Source organism: Pseudophryne corroboree, unplaced genomic scaffold (assembly GCF_028390025.1).
Source record: "Pseudophryne corroboree isolate aPseCor3 unplaced genomic scaffold, aPseCor3.hap2 scaffold_754, whole genome shotgun sequence".
NCBI lineage: Eukaryota > Metazoa > Chordata > Amphibia > Anura > Myobatrachidae > Pseudophryne > Pseudophryne corroboree.
Window position 1 is genome coordinate 104,934 of NW_026970334.1, and position 24,894 is coordinate 129,827.

The 24,894-nt window shown below is 49.4% G+C and overlaps 1 long non-coding RNA gene across 1 annotated transcript in view; it reads left to right on the plus strand.

Moving 5' to 3' along the window:
• Window positions 1–24,847, plus strand: part of LOC135040604 (uncharacterized) — a 112,406-nt gene extending 87,559 nt beyond the window's left edge. Inside the window, exon 3 of the long non-coding RNA XR_010234463.1 lies at window positions 24,613–24,847. This is a non-coding gene — a long non-coding RNA (uncharacterized LOC135040604). The remainder of the gene's footprint in view (window positions 1–24,612) is intronic.
• Window positions 24,848–24,894: the final 47 nt, after the last annotated feature.

Consider the following 24,894-nt stretch of genomic DNA (forward strand, 5'->3'; position numbering starts at 1 on the left):
CCCATACTTGGACGATCTCCTAATAAGGGCGAGGTCCAGAGAACAGCTAGAGATGGGATTAGCACTGTCTCAAGAAGTGCTAAAACAGCACGGGTGGATTCTGAATATTCCAAAATCCCAGTTAATGCCGACAACTCGTCTGCTGTTTCTAGGGATGATTCTGGACACGGTTCAGAAAAAGGTTTTTCTCCCGGAGGAAAAAGCCAAGGAGTTATCCGAGCTTGTCAGGAACCTCCTAAAACCAGGAAAGGTGTCTGTACATCAATGCACAAGAGTCCTGGGAAAAATGGTGGCTTCTTACGAAGCAATTCCATTCGGCAGATTCCACGCAAGAATTTTCCAAAGGGATCTGTTGAACAAATGGTCAGGGTCGCATCTTCAGATGCACCTGCGGATAACCCTGTCTCCAAGGACAAGGGTGTCTCTTCTGTGGTGGTTGCAGAGTGCTCATCTATTGGAGGGCCGCAGATTCGGCTTACAGGATTGGATCCTGGTGACCACGGACGCCAGCCTGAGAGGCTGGGGAGCAGTCACACAAGGAAGAAACTTCCAGGGAGTATGGACGAGCCTGGAAACGTCTCTTCACATAAACATTCTGGAACTAAGAGCAATATACAATGCTCTAAGCCAGGCAGAACCTCTGCTTCAGGGAAAACCGGTGTTGATCCAGTCGGACAACATCACGGCAGTCGCCCATGTGAACAGACAGGGCGGCACAAGAAGCAGGAGTGCAATGGCAGAAGCTGCAAGGATTCTTCGCTGGGCAGAGAATCATGTGATAGCACTGTCAGCAGTGTTCATCCCGGGAGTGGACAACTGGGAAGCAGACTTCCTCAGCAGACACGATCTTCACCCGGGAGAGTGGGGACTTCATCCAGAAGTCTTCCACATGCTGGTAACCCGTTGGGAAAGACCAATGGTGGACATGATGGCGTCTCGCCTCAACAAAAAACTGGACAGGTATTGCGGCAGGTCAAGAGATCCGCAGGCAATAGCTGTGGACGCGCTGGTAACGCCTTGGGTGTACCAGTCGGTGTATGTGTTTCCTCCTCTGCCTCTCATACCAAAAGTATTGAGAATTATACGGCAAAGAGGCGTAAGAACGATACTAGTGGTTCCGGATTGGCCAAGAAGGACTTGGTACCCGGAACTTCAAGAGATGATCACGGAAGATCCGTGGCCTCTACCTCTAAGGAGGGACTTGCTTCAGCAGGGTCCCTGTCTGTTTCAAGACTTACCGCGGCTGCGTTTGACGGCATGGCGGTTGAACGCCGGATCCTAAAGGAAAAAGGCATGCCGGAAGAAGTCATTCCTACTTTGATTAAAGCAAGGAAGGAAGTAACCGTGCAACATTATCACCGAATTTGGTGAAAATATGTTGCGTGGTGCGAAGATCGGAGTGCTCCGACGGAGGAATTTCAACTGGGTCGATTCCTACATTTCCTGCAATCAGGATTGTCAATGGGTCTCAAATTGGGATCTATTAAGGTTCAAATTTCGGCCCTGTCGATTTTCTTTCAAAAAGAATTGGCTTCAGTCCCTGAAGTCCAGACCTTTGTTAAGGGAGTGCTGCATATACAGCCTCCTGTGGTGCCTCCAGTGGCACCGTGGGATCTCAATGTGGTTTTGGACTTCCTAAAATCTCATTGGTTTGAACCACTAAAAAAGGTGGATTTGAAATATCTCACATGGAAAGTGACCATGCTTCTAGCCCTGGCTTCTGCCAGGAGAGTGTCAGAATTGGCAGCTTTATCTTACAAAAGCCCATATCTGATTTTCCATTCGGACAGGGCAGAACTGCGGACTCGTCCGCATTTTCTCCCTAAGGTGGTGTCAGCATTTCATCTGAACCAGCCTATTGTAGTGCCTGCGGCTACAAGTGACTTGGAGGACTCCAAGTTACTGGACGTTGTCAGAGCATTAAAAATATATATTGCAAGGACAGCTGGAGTCAGAAAATCTGACTCGTTGTTTATATTGTATGCACCCAACAAGATGGGTGCTCCTGCGTCTAAGCAGACGATTGCTCGTTGGATCTGTAGCACAATCCAACTTGCACATTCTGTGGCAGGCCTGCCACAGCCTAAATCTGTAAAGGCCCACTCCACAAGGAAGGTGGGCTCATCTTGGGCGGCTGCCCGAGGGGTCTCGGCATTACAACTTTGCCGAGCAGCTACGTGGTCAGGGGAGAACACGTTTGTAAAATTTTACAAATTTGATACTCTGGCTAAGGAGGACCTGGAGTTCTCTCATTCGGTGCTGCAGAGTCATCCGCACTCTCCCGCCCGTTTGGGAGCTTTGGTATAATCCCCATGGTCCTTTCAGGAACCCCAGCATCCACTAGGACGATAGAGAAAATAAGATTTTACTTACCGATAAATCTATTTCTCGGAGTCCGTAGTGGATGCTGGGCGCCCATCCCAAGTGCGGATTATCTGCATAAATTGTACATAGTTATTGTTAACTAATTCGGGTTATTGTTGAAGGAAGCCATCTTTCAGAGGCTCCGCTGTTATCATACTGTTAACTGGGTTTAGATCACAAGTTGTACGGTGTGATTGGTGTGGCTGGTATGAGTCTTACCCGGGATTCAAAATCCTCCCTTATTGTGTACGCTCGTCCGGGCACAGTACCTAACTGGAGTCTGGAGGAGGGTCATAGGGGGAGGAGCCAGTGCACACCACCTGATCGGAAAAAGCTTTACTTTTTGTGCCCTGTCTCCTGCGGAGCCGCTATTCCCCATGGTCCTTTCAGGAACCCCAGCATCCACTACGGACTCCGAGAAATAGATTTATCGGTAAGTAAAATCTTATTTTCTGCTAGGAGAGGCTTATGGACTCGCCAGTGGACAGGAGATGCAGATTCTAAAAGGCACATGGAAGTGTTGCCATATAAGGGTGAGGAATTATTTGGGGATGGTCTCTCGGACCTAGTTTCCACAGCAACGTCTGGGAAGTCAGCATTTTTACCCCATGTCCCCTCACAGCCTAAGAAGGCGCCGTTTTATCAGGTTCAGTCCTTTCGGACCCAGAAAAACAGGCGTGGAAAAGGCGGGTCTTTTCTATCCAGAGGCAGAGGTAGGGGAAAAAGGCTGCAACAAACAGCAGGTTCCCAGGAGCAAAAGTCCTCCCCCGCTTCTTCTGCCAAGTCCGCCGCATGACGGTGGGGCTCCACAGGCGGAGCCAGGTACGGTGGGGGGCCGCCTCAAGAATTTCAGCGATCAGTGGGCTCGCTCACAGGTGGATCCCTGGATCCTTCAAATAGTATCTCAGGGGTACAAACTGGAATTCGAGGCGTCTCCACCCCACCGGTTCCTAAAATCTGCCTTGCCGATTGCTCCCTCAGACAGGGAGGCGGTGCTAGCGGCAATTCACAAGCTGTATTCCCAGCAGGTGATAATCAAGGTACCCCTACTTCAACAAGGCCGGGGTTACTATTCCACACTATTTGTGGTACCGAAACCGGACGGTTCGGTGAGACCCATTTTAAATTTGAAATCCTTGAACACATACATAAAAAAATTCAAGTTCAAGATGGAATCGCTCAGGGCGGTTATTGCGAGCCTGGACGAGGGGGATTACATGGTATCCCTGGACATCAAGGATGCTTACTTGCATGTCCCCATTTACCATCCTCACCAGGAGTACCTCAGATTTGTGGTACAGGATTGCCATTACCAATTCCAGACGCTGCCGTTTGGACTGTCCACGGCACCGAGGGTATTTACCAAGGTTATGGCGGAAATGATGATACTCCTTCGAAAAAAGGGAGTTTTAATTATCCCGTACTTGGACGATCTCCTAATAAAAGCGAGGTCCAAGGAACAGTTGTTAGTGGGAGTAGCACTATCTCAGGAGGTGCTGCACCAGCACGGCTGGATTCTGAATATCCCGAAGTCACAGCTGGTTCCGACGACACGGCTACTGTTCCTGGGTATGATTCTGGATACATTCCAGAAAAAAGTGTTTCTCCCGGAGGAGAAAGCCAGGGAGATGTCATCTCTAGTCAGAGACCTCCTGAAACCAAAACAGGTATCAGTGCATCGCTGCACGCGGGTCCTGGGAAAGATGGTGGCTTCTTACGAAACAATTCCCTTCGGCAGGTTCCATGCCAGAATCTTTCAGTGGGACCTGTTGGACCAGTGGTCCGGATCGCATCTTCAGATGCATCGCTTAATAACCCTGTCTCCAAGAACCAGGGTGTCTCTACTGTGGTGGCTGCAGAGTGCCCATCTTCTAGAGGGCCGCAGGTTCGGCATACAGGACTGGGTCCTGGTGACCACGGATGCCAGCCTTCGAGGCTGGGGGGCAGTCACACAGGGAAGAAACTTCCAAGGACTATGGTCGAGTCAGGAGACTTCCCTTCACATAAATATTCTGGAACTAAGGGCCATCTACAATGCCCTAAGTCAAGCAAAATCCCTGCTCCTACACCAGCCGGTGCTGATCCAGTCAGACAACATCACGGCAGTCGCCCATGTAAATCGACAGGGCGGCACAAGAAGCAGGATGGCGATGGCAGAAGCCACAAGAATTCTCCGATGGGCGGAGAATCATGTACTAGCACTGTCAGCAGTGTTCATTCTGGGAGTGGACAACTGGGAAGCAGACTTCCTCAGCAGACACGACCTCCACCCGGGAGAGTGGGGACTTCATCCAGAAGTCTTCCAGATGCTGGTAAACCGTTGGGAAAAACCACAGGTGGACATGATGGCGTCCCGCCTCAACAAAAAGTTAAAAAGATATTGCGCCAGGTCAAGGGACCCTCAGGCGATAGCTGTGGACGCTCTAGTGACACCGTGGGTGTACCAGTCGGTTTATGTGTTCCCTCCTCTGCCTCTCATACCAAAGGTATTGAGAATAATAAGAAAGCGAGGAATAAACACAATTCTCGTGGTTCTGGATTGGCCAAGACGAGCGTGGTACCCGGAACTTCAAGAGATGCTCTCAGAGGACCCGTGGCCTCTACCGCTCAGACAGGACCTGCTACAGCAGGGGCCCTGTCTGTTCCAAGACTTACCGCGGCTGCGTTTGACGGCATGGCGGTTGAACACCGGATCCTAAAGGAAAAGGGTATTCCGGAAGAAGTCATTCCTACGCTTATTAAGGCCAGGAAAGATGTTACGGCAAAGCATTATCACCGCATATGGCGGAAATATGTTGCATAGTGCGAGGCCAAAAAGGCCCCAACAGAGGAATTTCAACTAGGTCGATTTCTGCATTTCCTGCAAGCAGGAGTGAATATGGGCCTAAAACTAGGCTCCATTAAAGTACAGATCTCGGCTCTGTCGATTTTCTTTCAAAAAGAACTAGCTTCAGTACCTGAAGTTCAGACATTTGTGAAAGGAGTGCTGCATATTCAGCCCCCGTTTGTGCCTCCTGTGGCACCTTGGGATCTCAACGTGGTGTTGAGTTTCTTAAAATCACATTGGTTTGAGCCACTAAAAACCGTGGATCTGAAATATCTCACGTGGAAAGTGGTCATGTTATTGGCCTTGGCTTCAGCCAGGCGAGTGTCAGAATTGGCGGCTTTATCATGTAAAAGCCCTTATCTGATTTTCCATATGGATAGGGCAGAATTGAGGACTCGTCCCCAATTTCTCCCTAAGGTGGTGTCAGCGTTTCACCTGAACCAGCCTATTGTGGTGCCTGCGGCTACTAGGGATTTGGAGGACTCCAAGTTGCTAGACGTTGTCAGGGCCCTGAAAATATGTTTCCAGGACGGCTGGAGTCAGAAAATCTGACTCGCTGTTTATCCTGTATGCACCCAACAAGCTGGGTGCTCCTGCTTCTAAGCAGACCATTGCTCGCTGGATTTGTAGTACAATTCAGCTTGCACATTCTGTGGCAGGCCTGCCACAGCCAAAATCTGTAAATGCCCATTCCACAAGGAAGGGGGCTCATCTTGGGCGGCTGCCCGAGGGGTCTCGGCTTTACAACTTTGCCGAGCAGCTACTTGGTCAGGGGCAAACACGTTTGCAAAATTCTACAAATTTGATACCCTGGCTGAGGAGGACCTGGAGTTCTCTCATTCAGTGCTGCAGAGTCATCCGCACTCTCCCGCCCGTTTGGGAGCTTTGGTATAATCCCCATGGTCCTTACGGAGTTCCCAGCATCCACTAGGACGTCAGAGAAAATAAGAATTTACTCACCGGTAATTCTATTTCTCGTAGTCCGTAGTGGATGCTGGGCGCCCATCCCAAGTGCGGATTGTCTGCAATACTTGTAAATAGTTATTGTTAACTAAAGGGTTATTGTTGAGCCATCTGTTGAGAGGCTCAGTTGTTTTCATACTGTCAAACTGGATATAGTATCACGAGTTGTACGGTGTGATTGGTGTGGCTGGTAAGAGTCTTACCCGGGATTCTAAATCCTTCCTTATTATGTCAGCTCGTCCGGGCACAGTGTCCTAACTGAGGCTTGGAGGAGGGTCATAGTGGGAGGAGCCAGTGCACACCAGGTAGTCATAAATCTTTCTAGAGTGCCCAGCCTCCTTCGGAGCCCGCTATTCCCCATGGTCCTTACGGAGTTCCCAGCATCCACTACGGACTACGAGAAATAGAATTACCGGTGAGTAAATTCTTATTTTATAGGTGATATCCCTGTGATATATAGCGCTCTGGTGTGTGCTGGCATACTCTCCCTCTGTCTCCCCAAAGGGCTTTGTGGGGTCCTGTCCTCTGTGAGAGCATTCCCTGTGTGTCTGCTGTGTGTCGGTACTGCTGTGTCGACATGTATGAGGAGGAAAATGATGTGGAGGCGGAGCAAATGCCTGTGAATGTGATGTCACCCCCTGAGGGGTCGACACCGGTGTGGCTGGACTTATGGAAGGAATTGCGTGAAAGTGTCAACTCCTTACACAAAAGGTTTGACGACATAGGACAGCCGGCTACACAGCTTGTGCCTGTTCCAGCGTCTCAAATGTCATCAGGGGCTTTAAAACGCCCGCTACCTCAGGTGACAGATACAGACGTCGACACGGATACCGACTCCAGTGTCGACGGGGATGAGACTAGTGTACCCTCCAATAGGTCCACCCGTTACATGATTGAGGCAATGAAAAATGTTTTACACATTTCTGATAATACCCCACGTACCACAAAAAAGGGTATTATGTTTGGTGAGAAAAAACTACCTGTAGTTTTTCCTGCATCTGAAGAATTAAATGAGGTGTGTGAGGAAGCGTGGACTTCCCCCGATAAGAAATGTATTATTTCAAAACGATTATTGGCAGCGTACCCTTTCCCGCTAGAGGATAGGGCACGTTGGGAAACACCCCCTAGGGTAGACAAGGCGCTGACACGCTTGTCAAAGAAGGTGGCACTACCGTCTCCGGATACGGCCACCCTGAAGGAACCTGCTGATAGGAAGCAGGAAAATACCCTAAAAGCTATTTACACACACTCAGGCATTATATTGCGACCAGCGATTGCATCTGCTTGGATGTGCAGTGCTGCTGCTGCGTGGTCAGATTCCCTTTTGGATAATATTGATACCATGGATAGGGACAATATTTTGCTGACGCTTGAGCATATAAAAGTCTTATACATGCGTGATGCACAGAGGGATATTTGCCGGCTGGCATCAAGAGTAAGCGCTATGTCCATTGCCGCCAGACGGGGGTTATGGACTAGGCAATGGTCAGGTGATGCCGACTCAATGCGGCACATGGAGGTTTTGCCCTATAAGGGGGTGGAACTGTTTGGGGATGGTCTTTCGGACCTCGTGTCCACAGCTACTGCTGGGAAATCGACCTTTTTGCCACAGGCTGCCCCACAGCAAAAGAAAGCACCGTATTATCAGGTACAGTCCTTTCAGCCCCAGAAAAGCAAGAGGGCTAGAGGCTCCTCCTTTCTGCCGAGTGGCAGAGGTAGAGGAAAAAAGCTGCAACACACAGCTAGTTCCCAGGAGCAGAAGTCCTCCCCTGCGTCCGGTAAGTCCACAGCATGACGCTGGGGATGCTCAGGCGGACCCGGGTACGGTGGGGGCCCGTCTCAAAAATTTCAGCGCACAGTGGGCTCTCTCACAGGTGGATCCCTGGGTCCTTCAAGTAGTACTTCAGGGGTACAGGCTGGAATTCGAGACGTCCCCCTTCCCCCCGCCGTTTCCTAAAATCTGCCTTACCGGCAACTCCCTCTGCCAGGGAGGCAGTGTTGGTGGCTATTCAAAAACTGTATTCACAGCAAGTGATTGTCACGGTACCCCTCCTTCAGCAAGGAAAGGGTTACTATTCCACACTGTTTGTGGTACCGAAACCGGACGGTTCGGTGAGACCCATCTTAAATTTAAAATCCTTGAACACTTATATCAAAAGGTTCAAGTTCAAGATGGAATCGCTCAGGGCGGTTATTGCGAGCCTGGAGGAGGGGGACTACATGGTCTCCCTGGACATCAAGGATGCGTATCTTCATGTCCCCATTTATCCTCCTCACCAGGAGTACCTCAGATTTGTGGTACAGGACTGTCACTATCAGTTCCAGACGCTGCCGTTTGGGTTATCCACGGCGCCGAGGGTCTTTACCAAGTTAATGGCCGAAATGATGATACTCCTTCGCAAGAAAGGTGTTTCAATTATCCCGTACTTGGACGATCTCCTGATAAAGGCGAGGTCCAAGGAACAGTTGGTAGTGGGGGTAGCACTTTCTTAGGAAGTGCTACAACAGCACGGCTGGATTCTCAATATTCCAAAGTCACAGCTGGTCCCGACGACACGTCTTCTGTTCCTGGGAATGATTCTGGACACAAACCAGAAAAGAGTGTTTCTTCCAGTGGAAAAAGCAGAGGAGTTGTCAACTCTAGTCAGAGACATCCTAAAACCGGGACAGATGTCAGTACATCAATGCACACGAGTCCTAGGAAAAATGGTAGCCTCGTACGAGGCAATTCCATTCGGAAGGTTCCACGCAAGGACTTTCCAGTGGGACCTGTTGGACAAATGGTCCGGGTCCCATCTCCAGATGCAACAGCGGATAACCCTGTCGGCAAGGACCAGGGTGTCACTGCTATGGTGGCTGCAGAGGGCTCATCTACTAGAGGGCCGCAGATTCGGAATACAGGACTGGGTCCTGGTGACCACGGATGCCAGCCTTCGGGGCTGGGGGGCAGTCACACAGGGAAGAAATTTTCAAGGACTGTGGTCAGCTCAGGAGATTTCGCTGCACATAAATATTCTGGAGCTAAGGGCCATTTACAATACCCTAAGTCAAGCAAGACCCCTGCTTCAGAACCGGCCGGTGCTGATCCAGTCAGACAACATCACGGCGGTCGCCCATGTAAACAGACAGGGCGGCACAAGAAGCAGGAGGGCAATGGCAGAAGCCACAAGAATTCTCCGATGGGCAGAGAATCATGTGCTAGCACTGACAGCAGTATTCATTCCGGGAGTGGACAACTGGGAAGCAGACTTCCTCAGCAGGCACGACCTCCACCCGGGAGAATGGGGACTTCATCCAGAAGTCTTCCAGATGCTGGTAAACCGTTGGGAAAGACCACAGGTGGACATGATGGCGTCCCGCCTCAACAAAAAGCTAAAAAGGTATTGCGCCAGGTCAAGGGACCCTCAGGCGATCGCTGTGGACGCTCTAGTGACACCGTGGGTGTACCAGTCGGTTTATGTTTTTCCTCCTCTGCCTCTTATACCCAAGGTACTGAGAATAATAAGAAGGCGAGGAGTGAGAACTATTCTCGTGGCTCCGGATTGGCCAAGAAGAGCTTGGTACCCGGAACTTCAAGAGATGCTTGCAGAGGACCCTTGGCCTCTGCCGCTCAGACAAGACCTGCTGCAGCAGGGACCCTGTCTGTTCCAAGACATACCGCGGCTGCGTTTGACGGCATGGCGGTTGAACGCCGGATCCTAAAGGAAAAAGGCATTCCGGAGGGAAGTCATCCCTACCCTGATCAAGGCCAGGAAGGATGTCACCGCAAAGCATTATCACCGCATTTGGCGGAAGTATGTTGCTTGGTGTGAGACCAAGAAGGCCCCAACGGAGGAATTTCAACTGGGTCGATTCCTACATTTCCTGCAAGCAGGTGTGACTTTGGGCCTCAAATTGGGGTCCATTAAAGTTCAGATCTCGGCCCTGTCGATTTTCTTCCAGAAAGAACTGGCTTCACTGCCTGAAGTTCAGACTTTTGTCAAGGGAGTTATGCATATTCAGCCTCCTTTTGTGCCCCCAGTGGCTCCTTGGGATCTCAATGTGGTCTTGGAGTTTCTAAAATCACATTGGTTTGAGCCACTTAAGACTGTGGATTTAAAATATCTCACGTGGAAAGTGGTGATGTTGTTGGCTCTGGCTTCGGCCAGACGGGTGTCAGAATTGGCGGCTTTGTCATGTAAAAGCCCCTATCTGTTTTTCCATATGGATAGGGCAGAATTGAGGACTCGTCCTCAGTTTCTCCCGAAGGTGGTATCAGCTTTTCACTTGAACCAACCTATTGTGGTGCCTGCGGCTACTAGGGACTTGGAGGATTCCAAGTTTCTGGACGTAGTCAGGGCCCTGAAAATATATGTTTCCAGGACGGCTGGAGTCAGGAAGACTGACTCGCTGTTTATCCTTTATGCACCCAACAAGCTGGGTGCTCCTGCTTCTAAGCAGACTATCGCGCGCTGGATTTGTAGCACTATTCAGCTGGCGCATTCTGCGGTAGGATTACCGCAGCCTAAATCAGTCAAAGCCCATTCCACGAGGAAGGTGGGCTCATCTTGGGCGGCTGCCCGAGGGGTCTCGGCTTTACAACTTTGCCGAGCTGCTACTTGGTCAGGGGCAAATACGTTTGCAAAATTCTATAAATTTGATACCCTGGCTGAGGAGGACCTGGAGTTCTCTCATTCGGTGCTGCAGAGTCATCCGCACTCTCCCGCCTGTTTGGGAGCTTTGGTATAATCCCCATGGTCCTTACGGGGTCCCCAGCATCCACTAGGGCGTTACAGAAAATAAGAATTTACTCACCGGTAATTCTATTTCTCGTAGTCCGTAGTGGATGCTGGGCGCCCATCCCAAGTGCGGATTGTCTGCAATACTTGTAAATAGTTATTGTTACACAAATCGGGTTGTTATTGCGAGCCATCTGTTCAGAGGCTCCTTTTGTTATCATACTGTATGAGTCTTACCCGGAATTTAAAATCCTTCCTTATTGTGTCAGCTCTTCCGGGCACAGTATCCTAACTGAGGCTTGGAGGAGGGTCATAGGGGGAGGAGCCAGTGCACACCAGGTAGTCCTAAAGCTTTCTATTTGTGCCCAGTCTCCTGCGGAGCCGCTATTCCCCATGGTCCTTACGGAGTCCCCAGCATCCACTACGGACTACGAGAAATAGAATTACCGGTGAGTAAATTCTTATTATTTTTTGCTGTCACATCCTTCCTAGCTTTAATCGGTGTAGGAATGACTTCCTCCGGAATACCCTTTTCTCTGACGTCCTAGTGGATGCTGGGAACTCCGTAAGGACCATGGGGAATAGACGGCTTCGCAGAAGACTGGGCACAACTAAAGAAATCTTTAGGTCTATCTGGTGTGCACTGGCTCCTCCCCCTATGACCCTCCTCCAGACCTCAGTTAGATGTTTGTGCCCGGCTGAGCTGGATGCACACTAGGGGCTCTTCTGAGCTCCTAGAAGAAAGTATAGTTTAGGTTTTTTATTTTCAGTGAGATCTGCTGGCAACAGACTCACTGCAACATGGGACTAAGGGGAGAAGAAGCGAACCTACCTGCTTGCAGCTAGCTTGGGCTTCTTAGGCTACTGGACACCATTAGCGCCAGAGGGATCAAACACAGGGCCCGACCTCGATCGTCCGGTCCCGGAGCCGCGCCGCCGTCCCCCTTACAGAGCCAGAAGCAAGAAGGTGGTCCAGGAAATCGGTGGCAGAAGACTTCGGTCTTCAACAAGGTAGCGCACAGCACTGCAGCTGTGCGCCATTGCTCCTCATGCACACCTCACACTCCGGTCACTGATAGGTGCCGGACGCTGGGGGGGGGGGTGCCCTGAGCAGCAATAATAACACCTTGGCTGGCAAAAAATACACCATATATAGTCCCAGAGGCTATATAGGTGTAAATTAACCCCTGTCAGAATTACAGAAAAAGCGGGAGAAAGGCAGCCGAAAAAGGGGCGGAGCCATCTCCCTCAGCACACTGGCGCCATTTTCCCTCACAGCTCCGCTGGAAGGATCGCTCCCTGGCTCTCGCCTGCAGTCCTGCACTACAGAAGGGTAAAAAAGAGAGGGGGGGGCACTAAATTTAGGCGCAGTATATGTAATACAAGCAGCTATAGTGGAAAACACTCTGTATAGTGATATCCCAGTGTTATATAGTGCTCTGGTGTGTACAGGCATACTCTCCCTCTGTCTCCCCAAAGGGCTTTGTGGGGTCCTGTCCTCTATCAGAGCATTCCCTGTGTGTGTGTGTGCGGTGTGTCGGTACTGCTGTGTCGACATGTATGATGAGGAAAATGATGTGGAAGCGGAGCAAATGCCGGTAAATGTGATGTCACCCCCTGCGGGGTCGACACCTGAGTGGATGGACTTATGGAAGGAATTACGTGACAGTGTCAGCTCCTTACATAAAAGGTTTGACGACATGGGACAGCCGGCTACTCGGCTTGTGCCTGTCCAGGCGTCTCAAAAGCCATCAGGGGCATTGAAACGCCCGCTACCTCAGATGGCAGACACAGACGTCGACACGGATACCGACTCCAGTGTCGACGACGAGGAGACCAATGTAACTTCCAATAGGGCCACACGTTACATGATTGAGGCAATGAAAAATGTATTACACATTTCTGATATTACCCCAGGTACCACAAAAAAGGGTATTATGTTTGGTGAGAAAAAACTACCAGTAGTTTTTCCTGCATCTGAGGAATTAAATGAGGTGTGTGAAGAAGCGTGGGCTTCCCCAGAAAAGAAATTAGTAATTTCTAAGCGATTATTAGCAACGTACCCTTTCCCGCCAGAGGATAGGTCACGTTGGGAAACACCCCCTAGGGTAGATAAAGCGCTTACACGTTTATCAAAGAAGGTGGCACTACCGTCTCCGGATACGGCCGCCCTAAAGGAACCTGCTGATAGAAAGCAGGAGGCTACCCTGAAGGCTATATATACACACACGGGCATTATACTGCGACCAGCTATTGCATCAGCATGGATGTGCAGTGCTGCAGCTGCGTGGTCAGATTCCCTGTCTGATAATATTGATACCCTGGATAGGGACAATATTTTGCTGACAATAGAACATATAAAAGACGCTGTCTTATACATGCGTGATGCACAGAGGGATATTTGCCGGCTGGCATCAAAAATAAGCGCAATGTCCATTGCCGCCAGGAGAGGGTTATGGACTCGGCAGTGGTCAGGCGATGCCGATTCAAAAGGCACATGGAAGTTTTGCCTTATAAAGGGGTGGAGCTGTTTGGGGATGGTCTTTCTGACCTTGTTTCCACGGCAACGGCTGGGAAATCAAAATTTTTGCCACAGGCTGCCCCACAGCAAAAGAAAGCACCGTATTATCAAGTACAGTCCTTTCGGCCCCATAAAAACAAGAGGGCTAGAGGCGCATCCTTTCTGCCGAGAGGCAGAGGTAGAGGGGAAAAGCTGCAGCATACAGCCAGTTCCCAGGAGCAGAAGTCCTCCCCCGCTTCCGCTAAGTCCACCGCATGACGCTGGGGCTCCACAGGCGTCATAACAGATGTGGGACAGCCGGCTTCTCAGCACGTGCCTGCCCATGCGTCTCAAAAGCCATCAGGGGCTCTAAATCGCCCGCTACCTCAGATGGCAGACACAGACGTCGACACGTATACCGACTCCAGTGTCGACGACGAGGAGACTACTGTACATTCCAATAGAGCCACCCGTTATATGATTGCGGCAATGAAAAATGTCTTGCACATTTCTGATGTTACCCCAGGTACCACAAAAAGGGTATAATGTTTGGGGAGAAAAAACTACCAGTGGTTTTTTCCCCATCTGATGAATTAAATGAAGTGTGTGAAGAAGCGTGGGCTTTGTTCCGGATTGGCCAAGAAGAGCTTGGTACCCAGAACTTCAAGAAATGATCTCAGAGGACCCATGGCCTCTACCGCTCAGACAAGACCTGCTGCAGCAGGGGCCTTGTCTGTTCCAAGACTTACCGCGGCTGCGTTTGATGGCATGGCGGTTGAAAACCGGATCCTGAAGGAAAAGGGCATTCCGGAGGAAGTCATTCCTACGCTGATCAAAGCCAGGAAGGACGTGACCGCAAAACATCACCGCATATGGTGAAAATATGTTGCTTGGTGTGAGGCCAGGAAGGCCCCAACGGAGGAATTTCAACTGGGTCGATTCCTGCACGTCCTACAGTCAGGGGTGACTATGGGCCTCAAATTGGGGTCCATTAAGGTCCAGATTTCGGCTCTGTCGATTTTCTTCCAAAAAGAACTGGTTTCCCTGCCGGAAGTTCAGGCTTTTGTTAAAGGAGTGCTGCATATTCAGCCTCCTTTTGTGCCTCCAGTGGCACCTTGGGATCTCAATGTGGTGTTGGATTTCCTTAAATCACATTGGTTTGAGCCACTTAAAACCGTGGAGTTAAAATATCTCACGTGGAAAGTGGTCATGCTAGTGGCCCTGGCTTCGGCCAGGCGTGTGTCAGAGTTGGCGGCTTTGTCATGTAAAAGCCCTTATCTGATTTTCCATATGGATAGGGCGGAATTGAGGACTCGTCCCCAATTTCTGCCTAAGGTGGTTTCAGCGTTTCATTTGAACCAACCTATTGTGGTGCCTGCGGCTACTCGGGACTTGGAGGATTCCAAGTTGCTGGATGTAGTCAGGGCCCTGAAAATTTATGTATCCAGAACGGCTGGAGTCAGGAAAACTGACTCGCTGTTTATCCTCTACGCACCAAACAAGATGGGTGCTCCTGCTTCAAAGCAGACTATTGCTCGCTGGATATGTAGCACAATTCAACTTGCACATTCTGCGGCGGGACTGCCGCATCCTAGATCAGTAAAAGCCCATTCCACGAGGAAGGTGGGCTCTTCTTGGGCGGCTGCCCGAGGGGTCTCGGCTTTACAACTTTGCCGAGCTGCTACTTGGTCGGGGTCAAACACATTTGCAAGATTTTACAAGTTTGACACCCTGGCTGAGGAGGACCTGGAGTTCGCTCATTCGGTGCTGCAGAGTCATCCGCACTCTCCCGCCCGTTTGGGAGCTTTGGTATAATCCCCATGGTCCTTACGGAGTCCCAGTCCACTTAGGACGTCAGAGAAAATAAGATTTTACTCACTGGTAAATCTATTTCTCGTAGTCCGTAGTGGATGCTGGGCGCCCATCCCAAGTGCAGATTGTCTGCAATACTTGTACATAGTTATTGTTAACAAAAGGGTTATTGTTGAGAGCCATCTGTGCAGAGGCTCCGTTGTTGTCATACTGTTAACTGGGTATAATATCACGAGTTGTACAGTGTGATTGGTGTGGCTGGTATGAGTCTTACCCGGGATTCAAAATCCTTCCTTATTGTGTTAGCTCTTCCGGGCACAGTATCCTAACTGAAGTCTGGAGGAGGGTCATGGGGGGAGGAGCCAGTGCACACCAGGTAGTCCTAAAGCTTTCTTTAGTTGTGCCCAGTCTCCTGCGGAGCCGCTATTCTCCATGGTCCTTACGGAGTCCCAGCATCCTTTACGGACTACGAGAAATAGATTTACCGGTGAGTAAAATCTTATTTTCTTTTCTAGGAGCTCAGGAGAGCCCCTAGTGTGCATCCAGCTCAGCCGGGCACAAAAATCTAACTAACGGAGGTCTGGAGGAGGGTCATAGTGGGAGGAGCCAGTGCACACCAGGTAGTCCTAAAGCTTTCTTTAGTCTCCTGCGGAGCCGCTATTCCCCATGGTCCTTACGGAGTCCCAGCATCCACTTAGGACGTCAGAGAAATATTTTAAGCATTCAAATGCTTTACAGTATCTGGTTTAGCCTAACTCCTCCTATACCAGCGATGCCCTGCAGGGGCGCATGTGTTAGCCCTGTACCCTTCAAACGTGCCGCACATTACCCATAGTCTGCAGTTTACATTTAATCAAAGGAAGAGACCATTTCTGGAATAACAGCAGCAGGCATTCTACACAAAAGGAGAACTCTGGCTGTAAAGTAGGAATGAGCAGGGGCTCCAGATGAGCTTATGTGGCCCATTACAGCCCTACAGTAGTCTAGGCCGATAACTGGCTGGTTGCTACCTAAAGGTGCATATACACTGGGTGGTTTTTGCCCAGCGTGTATGCATAGCGCCGATGGCTGACATCGCTGGGCTGAAAAGCGCTTAGTGCCCCCTTGTCCAGCAATGTCAGCAGGGGTGAGTGACTTTCCACAGCAAGACGCTATGGAAAGCTGCTCACCCCGCCGTTCATCTACTGGTAATACTAGAAGATGAACGGCAGCCGCCGGTGATGAAGCGAGAGCGCGCATCAGCACTCATCGCTGGGCCATACACACTGGCCGCATTTGAGCTAAATCAGCTCAACACACCAAAAGTGACCTGCTTTCAGCTCAAAATCACCCAGTGTGTATGGGCCTTAAGGCTTTAAATTGCTTTATTGTTTATCGTCCATAAGGCTAGAAGACTTTTAAATAGATAGGATTCAGTTAATATACTGGCTGTCTGGATCTGGGTGATCAGGAGACTGACGCAGGAATCCTGACAGCCGGTGAAATGCCAATGGATGTAATATCGACCAACACAAGTTATTTTCACTTGGTTGGTGGGTCCACGCCACCAACCGAGCGGGAATATAACCTGCGGTGACCGAACTCCCCATCCGCTGATCAAACATATGTATTCCAAAGAGAGTACTCTGTCTAAAATACAAAAGTTTACCTGTTTAGGAGAGCTATTTAATCAAAGGTTGAGACTATCTGTAAATAGAAACAGTTACATCTTAGACTGGTGCAAAGTGTCCGGTTGTATAACTCGGCACTTCTGATAGTGCTTATGGCCAAAATTTAAAAGGGTAATCATTTTAGTAGTAGGGATTTGCTAGTAAAATCATTGCCTTTTTTACATTTTGGCCATGAACATGAGCAGAAGTGCTTCATAAATAAACTCCTTAGTCAGGCATGGCTAATGTACTATAAAGATTTAATACAGTATAAAATTGTATTTGCAAGCTCTGAATGAGGGTGCTACTCATATTCTGCAATAGTAACACAAATCTTAACCATTGCCTGGCATGGTCGCATCAGATGCAACCCACCAGCAAGTGCTTTATCTGACCTGGTCGCACAGGATGCGACCAGTCAGATAGAGTGTGTTAGCAGCTACAGGGAAGAGAGACTTCCCTCCGCTGCTGCTGTCAGAGGGACCGGAAGGTCACTCTGCCTCCCCCGCACTCTCACCCCCTGATTGCTGTGCTGCTGATCACTGCTGATTGGTCAACATGGCAGGACCACCCCCTCCAGCAGCTGCTGGGGAGTGAAATGTAACCCTCCCAAGCCACCCCCTGTGTACCTGGAGGCTGTCCCGTTCGATATATATTTTTATTTTAACAAATCATTTTGAATAGGATTAAATTCATGTTCTTAACTGAATTCACTCTTTAAAAAAAACTGACAATTTCGGAGCAGTTTTTGGGGGGGGAAAATCGTCAGTTAAGTGGTTAAGGGGCCAAGAGGTAAAGTTATCATCAAGATAGGGCACACCCCTTTCACATCTCCAATGCCGGATCCCACTTGGGAATTGGAAACGGGTCCTTCCCGGGTGGGATCCGGCCTTGGAGACTCTCCTACCCCTTTCACTGGATTCCAGACCTGTCCATATGCCGGGTCGGTTGCCATAGCGGGGGAGGTGGAGGCGGTGCTGGGAGATGAGCTCATCTCCGTGCTGCCTCTCCCTATCTAGTAATCCGTTTATGCAGCCACTGACCTGGTATTCAACCCGGGAATAACACTTCTTACAACCCGAGTTGAATTACTGGGTCAGGCGACCGGGGAATTCGGACTTGACGCTTTCACGCCACACAGACCCGTGTCAATACCGGGTTATTTGTGCGGTGTGAAAGGTGTACTATTAACCTTTATACTTCTTTCTTGTGCGCTCATATCTTAATTATGATTTTATCTAATGGTCCCTTAATGATTGTTTAAAAGAGGAGCAAGAATAACAGTTACAGCCATAATACAGCCTATAAATATAGAACGTCCTGGCTGATCATTAATAAGTTGTTCCTAGCACAGTGGACTGCCTGTTGGCACTCCTGTAGTTACCCAATAAGAATGGCAACTAACAGTTAATGGGATGCGGTCTCTAGGTTGACATGAGTTTTAAAAAAAAATTTTTTTGACCTTTTTCATACTTAACGAACCACGCAGACTACGATTGGGAATAGTAACCTGTGTCGAGCATGGCAAGCGAACATGGTTCACCAATTGGGGTTCCTGGTTAATGTACAGAAAAAACGACACCAAAAAAACTCATGTCGACCTAGTTACCGTCAACCTTGCATACCACACCCACAGTTGATAGAACTTTTAAATAACTCATTCCAATAAATGGTGTGGAAACTTTTACACCTACAAATAAAATGTGAATATTGTATTTATGCATACAGTAAAAAATAAGATTTACACCTACAGGTAAATCTATTTCTCATAGTCCGGAGAGGATGCTGGGACTCCGTAAGGACCATGGGGAATAGACGGGCTCCGCAGGAGACATGGGCACCCCAAGAAAGAACTGAACTCTGGTTGTGCACTGGCTCCTCCCTCTATTCCCCTCCCCCAGACCTCAGAGAAACTGTGGCCAGAGGAGATGGACACTACAAGGAAAGGATTTTGATAATACAAGGGCAAGATTCATACCAGCCACACCAATCACACCATATAACTTGTGATAAACTACCCAGTTAACAGTATGAACAAACAATATAGTCTCGGTCCAAACCGATGAAACTACAAAATAACCCTTATGTAAGCAATAACTATATACAAGTCTTGCAGAAGAAGTCCGCACTTGGGACGGGTGCCCAGCATCCTCTATGGACTACGAGAAATAGATTTACCGGTAGGTGTAAAATCTTATTTTTGCTAACGTCCTAGAGGATACTGGGACTCCGTAAGGACCATGGGGATTATACCAAAGCTCCCAAACGGGCGGGAGAGTGCAGGTGACTCTGCAGCACCGATTGAGCAAAGAGGAGGTCCTCCTCAGCCAGAGTATCAAACTTATAGAACTTTGCAAAGGTAACTTTGCAAAGGTGTTTGATCCCGACCAAGTAGCTGCTCGGCACAACTGTAATGCAGAGACCCCTCGGGCAGCCGCCCAAGGAGAGCCCACTTTCCTAGTGGAATGGGCCCTAACCGATTTTGGCAATGGCAATCCTGCCGAAGAATGCGCCTGCTGAATTGTATTACAGATCTAGCGAGCAATAGTCTGCTTTGAAGCAGGAGCGCCAACCTTGTTGGCAGCATATAGAACAAACAATGCTTCTGTCTTCCTGACCCTTTCTGTTCTTGCCACATAAATCTTCAAAGCCCTGACCACATCAAGGGACTCAGAATCCTCCAAGTCACATGTAGCCACAGGCACGACAATAGGTTGGTTCATATGAAAAGAAGAAACCACCTTAGGAAGGAATTGAGGACGAGTTCTCAACTCCGCCCTATCCACATGAAAAACCAGATAGGGGCTTTTATGTGACAAAGCTGCTAATTCCGAAACTCGCCTAGCAGAAGCTAAGGCTAACAACATGACCACTTTCCAAGTGAGGTACTTCAATTCCACCGTTTTGAGTCGTTCAAACCAAGGTGACTTAAGGAACCGTAACACCACGTTAAGGTCCCAAGGTGGCACCGGAGGTACAAAAGGAGGCTGAATATGCAGTACTCCCTTCACAAACGTCTGTACTTCAGGAAGAGAAGCCAATTCTTTTTGAAAGAAAATGGATAAGGCCGAAATTTGAACCATTATGGACCCCAATTTTAGGCCCAAATTCACTCCAGTCTGAAGGAAGTGAAGTAGACACGAAGAAACATTTTCTCCATATGCGGTGATAATGCTTCGATGTCACTTCCTTCCTACCTTTGATCAGGGTAGGAATGACCTCATCTGGAATACCTTTTTCTGCTAGGATCCGGCGTTCAACCGCCATGCCGTCAAATGCAGCCGCGGTAAGTCTTGGAACAGACAGAGCCCCTGTTGCAGCAGGTACTGCCGTAGAGGAAGAGGCCACGGATCTTCTGTGAGCAACTCCTGCAGATCTGGATACCAAGTCCTTCGTGGCCAATCCGGAGCCACGAGGATTGCTTTCACTCCTCTTTGTCTTATTATTCTCAACACCTTGGGTATGAGAGGAAGAGGAGGAAACGCATAAACCAACCTGAACACCCAAGGTGTCACCAGGGTGTCCACTGCTACCGCCTGAGGGTCTCTTGATCTGGCGCAATAATGCTTTGACTTTTTGTTGAGACGGGACGCCATCATGTCTATTTGGGGCAGTCCCCACTGACCCACGATCTGTGCGAAGACTTCCTGATGAAGTCCCCACTCTCCCGGATGCAGGTTGTGTCTGCTTAGGAAGTCCGCTTCCCAGTTGTCCACTCCCGGAATGAACACTGCTGACAGTGCACTTACATGACCTTCAGCCCAGCGAAGAATCCTGGTGGCTTCTGCCATTGCCACTCTGCTCCTTGTGCCGCCTTGGCGGTTTACATGAGCCACTGCTGTGACATTGTCTGACTGAATCAGAACTGTCTTGTTGCGAAGTAATTCTTCCGCTTGACGCAGGGCGTTGTATATGGCCCTCAACTCCAGGACGCTGATGTGGAGACAAGTCTCTAGACTTGACCAGAGACCTTGGAAACTTCTTCCCAGTGTGACTGCTCCCCAACCTCGGAGGCTTGCGTCCGTGGTTACCAGGATCCAGTCCTGAATGCCGAACCTGCGGCCCTCTAGGAGGTGAGCACTGTGCAGCCACCACAGGAGAGATACCCTGGCTCTGGGAGACAGGGTGATCCTTTGATGCATGTGTAGATGAGACCCGGACCATTTGTCCAGTAGGTCCCATTGAAAAGTCCTCGCATGGAACCTGCCGAAGGGGATGGCCTCGTAAGACGCCACCACCCAGGACACGTGTGCAGTGATGCACCAAAACCTTTTTTGGCTTTAATAGGTTCCTGACCAGAGCCATGAGCTCCTGAGTCTTTTCCATCGGAAGAAAACCCTTTTTCTGGTCTGTCTCCAGAATCAGGCCCAAAAAGGTCAGACGCGTTGTAGGAACCAGTTGGGATTTCGGAAGATTGAGAATCCAACCGTGCTGCTGTAACGCCTTCACAGACAGTGACATGCTGTCCAGTAACTTCTCCCGAGATCTCGCCTTTATGAGGAGATCGTCCAAGTATGGGATAATTGTGACACCCTGCTTGCGCAGGAGCACCATCATTTCCGCAATTACCTTGGTAAAAATTCTCGGGGCCGTGGAAAGCCCAAACGGCAACGTCTGAAATTGGTAATGACAGTTCTGTACTGAATCTCAGGAACGCCTGGTGAGGAGGGAAAATCGGAACATGAAGGTATGCATCCTTTATGTCTAGGGACACCATCCAATCCCCCCCCCTCCAGGCTGGCGATGACCGCTCTGAGCGATTCCATTTTGAACTTGAACTTCTTCAAGTACAGGTTTAGGGATTTTAGATTCAAAATGGGTCTGACCGAACCGTCCGGTTTCTGGACCACAAACAGGGTTGAGTAATACCCCTTCCCTTGCTGGAGAAGAGGAACTTTGACTGTCACCTGTTGAAGATACAATTTTTGAACTGCAGTCAACATTAACTCCCTCTCTGACGGAGAAGTTGGCAGAGCCGATTTGAAAAACCGGCGAGGAGGCACCTCTTCGAATTCCACCCTGTATCCCTGAGAAACAATCTCTATTGCCCAGGGATCCACTTGTGAGTGAACCCAGACTTGGCTGAAAAGTCGAATACGTGCCCCCACTTGAGTTGACTCCCCCAGGGAAGCCCCAGCGTCATGCTGTGGATTTCGCAGACGTAGGGGAGGACTTCTGCTCCTGGGAACTAGCTGTGTGCAGCTTTTTTCCCTTGCCTCTACCTCTGGCAAGAAATGACGATCCCCGTACCTTCTTGCTTTTATTTGAACGAAAGGACTGCATTTGATAATGAGGTGCCTTCTTAGTATGCTGCGGGGGAACATAAGGTAAGAAATTCGATTTACCGGCCGTAGCAGTAGAGACCTCCGAGAGGACTACTCCAAACAACTCCTCCTCCTTGTAAGGCAACGACTCCATATGCCGCTTTGAGTCGGCATCCCCCGTCCACTGTCGGGTCCACAAGAGTCGCCTAGCAGAAATAGACATAGCATTTATTCTGGAGCTTAGTAAACAAATGTCTCTTTGAGCATCCCGCATATATAAAGCAGCATCTTTGATATGCTCTAGGGTCATTAGAATGGTATCCTTATCTAGGGTGTCAATCTCCGTAGATAAGGAATCTGTCCATGCTGCGACAGCACTACACACCCAGGTCGATGCCATAGCCGGTCTAACAATAGTACCGGAATGTGTGTAAATGCACTTCATGGTAACCTCCTGCTTACTATCAGCAGGATCCTTGAGGGTAGCTGTATCCTGGGAAGGCAGTGCCACCTTCTTGGATAAGCGTGTCAGCGCCTTGTCTACTTTAGGCGAAGATTCCCATCGTATCCTGTCCTTTTGTGGAAAGGGATACGCCATAAGAATCCTTTTGGGAACTTGTAGTCTCCTATCTGGAGATTCCCAAGCCTTTTCGCATAATTCGCTTAGCTCAAATGAGGACGGAAAAGCGACCTCAGGCTTTTTCCCTTTATACATGTGTACCCTCGTGTCAGGGACAGGGGGTTCTTCAGTGATATGCAAAACCTCTTTAATGGCAATAATCATGTAACGAATACCTTTTGCCACCTTTGTCTGTAATTTTGCATCCTCATAGTCGACACTAGAATCTGAATCCGTGTCGGTATCTGTGTCAGTAATCTGGGAGATTTTTGAGACCCAGAAGGTCCCGATGCCACTGGGGCATGCATGGTCTGACTACCTGACTGCTCCCTAGCCTCAGCCTTGTCCAACCTCTTATGCAATAAATTTACATTTGCATTCAAGACATTCCACATATCCACCCAGTCCGGTGTCGGCATTGCCGACGGCGACCTGACAATCATGCACTCCCCCTCCTCCTTAGGTGAGCCTTCATCGTCAAACATGTCGACACACGCGTACTGACACACTCCACACACATAATCTCTTATCTGAAGACAGGTTCCCCCCTAGGCCCTTTGGAGAGACAGAGAGAGAGTATGCCAGCACACACCCCAGCGCTATATGACCCAGGAAAAAACACAGTATGTTTACCCAGTAGCGCTGCTGTAATGTATAATCGCCAAATATGTGCCCTCCCTCTACTTTAAAACCCTCTTTCACCGTGTGTCAAGCAGGGGAGAGTCCGGGGAGCTTCCTCTCAGCGGTGCTGTGTAGAGAAAATGGCGCTGATGAGTGCTGAGGGAGAAGCCCCGCCCCCTCGGCAGCAGGCTTCTGTCCCGCTCAAACTTAATAAAATATTGTGGGGGCTCTTTTATATACATGTACAGTGCCCACCTGTACATGTATATAGTTATTTGCCATAGGAGAGAGATTCTATTGCTGCCCAGGGCGCCCCCCCCCCCCCCTGCGCCCTGCACCCTTACAGTGACTGGAGTGTGTGAGGTGTATGGGAGCAATGACGCACAGCTGCAGTGCTGTGCGTTACCTCAGTGAAGCACCCGAAGGCTTCTGCTGCCTCAGTAGCCTTCTTTCTTCGTTTCTTCCGGCTCTGTGAGGAGAACGGCGGCGCGGCTCTGGGATGAACGCCCAGGACGAACCTGTGTTCCACTCCCTCTGGAGCTAATGGTGTCCAGTAGCCGAGAAGCAGAGCCTATCATTTAAGTAGGTCTGCTCCTCTCTCCTCAGTCCCTTGATGCAGGGAGTCTGTTGCCAGCAGAGCTCCCTGAAAATAAGAAAAAAACCTAACAAAATGCTTTCTTAGCAGGAAACTCAGGAGAGCTCCCTGCAGTGCACCCATCTTCCTCTGGGCACAGTCTAAAACTGAGGTCTGGGGGAGGGGCATAGAGGGAGGAGCCACTGCACACCCAGAGTTCAGTTCTTTCTTGGGGTGCCCATGTCTCCTGCGGAGCCCGTCTATTCCCCATGGTCCTTACGGAGTCCCAGCATCCTCTAGGACGTTAGAGAAACCTGTGTTTTTGCTGCGTGTGAACAGAAATGACCCACGTCGAAGTCCCAGGTCCACAACCAGTGGTTTTCCCGGGTGCCACCCAGCTCACCTCCAGTGTGAACACTTCCACCGGTTTCCTTTTATTCTCACTCGTTGGGCTTTACTACCTTCATTTAAAATGTAAACTACTTACTTAGATCAGTGGTAGGTGACATTTGCAGGTTATTGGAGAATTTACACAATTACATTTTATAGAGATCACAAGACAGAAGGAAATGAGCATGTCTTTAGAAGTAGACTGTGCATTAAATAGATGAGATTACATTTATTCATGAGCTTTATCGGAAACCCCAGCAGTGATAGCAGAACACTAGGAGTAACCACAAATGCACCTCTGTCTCCTACAGACCCGGACCGCTCTGAGGAGGGGCGACGTGCTGCAGGCACAGGAGTTTTCCCGAAAAGCGTGCTCCCTTGTGCACATTAGTCTGGTCATCGGAGTCTTATCCTTTTCCAGTTTATATATATATAGACATGGGGGTGACCTTCCTCATATGATGGAGGAGGTGCTCATCTGAAGAAACCAATCGGCACATGTGGTTGTACAGAATACATTGAATAAAATATACTTTAAATAAAAAAGTCTTCACACTTTTTTTTCCAATTTATGTAAATATACAATAGCTTTT